Source organism: Melanotaenia boesemani, chromosome 12 (assembly GCF_017639745.1).
Source record: "Melanotaenia boesemani isolate fMelBoe1 chromosome 12, fMelBoe1.pri, whole genome shotgun sequence".
Lineage (NCBI taxonomy): Eukaryota > Metazoa > Chordata > Actinopteri > Atheriniformes > Melanotaeniidae > Melanotaenia > Melanotaenia boesemani.
This window is the reverse complement of record NC_055693.1, coordinates 1,315,534-1,317,710: the sequence shown is the minus strand read 5'-3', so window position 1 is coordinate 1,317,710 and position 2,177 is coordinate 1,315,534.

Sequence of the window (2,177 nt, the reverse complement as noted above, 5' to 3'; positions counted from 1 at the left end):
ATGTATGTATGTGTGCACTGCTGTATGTATGTATGTATGTTTGTATGTATGTATGTATGTATGTATGTATGTATGTATGCATGTATGTATGTGTGCTCTGCTCTATGTATGTATGTATGTATGTATGTATGTATGTATGTATGTATGTATGTATGTATGTATGTATGTATGTATGTGTGCTCTGCTCTATGTATGTATGTTTGTATGTATGTATGTATGTATGCATGTATGTATGCTCTGCTGTATGTATGTATGTATGTATGTATGTATGTATGTATGTATGCATGTATGTATGCTCTGCTGTATGTATGTATGTATGTATGTATGTATGTATTTATGCTCTGCTGTATGTTTGTTTTTATGTAATTATGCATCTATGTGTCTATGTTTGTATGTATGTATGTATGTATGCATGTATGTATGCTCTGCTGTATGTTTGTATGTATATATGTATGTATGTATGTATGCACGTATGTATTGTTGTGGAAATTTCATATTATTCCCTTTACTATATTGTGTCTACTGATCCCTCTCAGGGTAAACAGGTTGTTTAAGTTCTTGGTAATTGAGTTTAATACTGAGTAGCCTGTTGCTATCATGCATTCTTTAGAACAGTTCGCTCTGACCTGTGTGACTTATCTGATACCAGCCAGACGCCTCAGGATGACCCAGCCGGGCATCCTGCCTTAATGTCACTGGGGTTGTTTACGTGCTCAATAAACTGAAAAAGCTCATTAGGTTTGCTTGGTTGAAATATAGATCAGGCCTTCAGTGTTTATTCTTTAAAGTAAAAATAGCATGTATTTTCCTTCTTTTATATTTGTTTGGGACCTTGATCTCAAAGAGCCATGTTATCCATTTTAACTTAGCAATGAGCCATGATAGAGCAATACCAAAGAAAATGATTCCAGTATATGTGGATGCGGCTGCTAATAACCCTTAAATGCAGCATGTTATGGTTCACACATGAGACCACGGCTCAAAGTTATTATGCAGCCTTTTTAAGAGCAAAATGGAAGCTGTTTCTGGTTTATTATAAATTATAGGTACCAAGATATTCAAAACCTTAACTTAACCCAACTGTGAGCAAAAATAAAATAATCGGGACACAGAGACACACAAGCAGTTTTGGTGCGAATTACGCACACACTTAAAGTTGACAGGAAATCAGGGAAGTTGCAGTTCGCATCACCACACAGAACCAAGCAGGAAAACTGCTGTTCGGTATTTGGGGGCCTTTACCCCTCTGGCAGAAAAAGGTTTTACTCACTTTCACTGCTTCAGCTGTAGGACTGAGAGAGAAACCATCTTATCAGATCCTGGGTCAGCGGTTAGACGGGGTAAAGGGGGGTGTCCTTCAAGCTGGATTCGCAGCAGAAGAAAAACATCACTGCAGGTTCAAGAGGGATAGAAATCCAGTCTTCGGCCTTCTCACACACACTCAACAACACGCTGACGTCATCAGTCACATCCATCACCCTGCAGACACACAGACTCAGAGTCACACACATTTACACCAGCCGGCTCACATACATGCATTACCCCTGTTTCACTCACATAGCTGTAGGGAGGAGCATGCGGGATGGAATGAGGAAGCAGGAAGCATCCCTTCTGTTCTTCTGTCAGACTGAGCACAGCTGCAGCCACGTGCTCATTCCACTTTACAGATGACACCTTTAAAGTTTCTGGAGAATGATTAAACCATTGTGTTTCAAATCTCTCATCAGGTTCCCGTGAGATGTTAGCAATGCACACAGTTCTGAGCAGGGCTGGAGACAGAGGGGGAAAGATTTTTACCTCAGTCAGCTGCTGCAGAAAAAATTTGGCTCGGGAACTCCAAACAATAGCACCCAGGATTTCCCAGGGGGTGTGTCCATGCTGTGATGACGGAGTCAGGGTTGGCCATAACTTTCACTCCATCAGGAGAAGATGTGAGACAAATGTTTAACCGACACATCAAATCTCAAACCAAAAAGGTTGACCGGACCCACTTCAGACAGCAGAAATGAATGTTTAAATTTACACCCCAAGAGTAAATTACACCCAAGGGGTGCGGTCAACCATTCTTTCACGGTGGTCCCAGACGCAGAGATTGAATGCACAAAATTACCAGACATCTTAAGCGGCACAGGAAACTCAGAAGCCCTCAAAACTGATCTAGTTGCACCAGAGTCTAC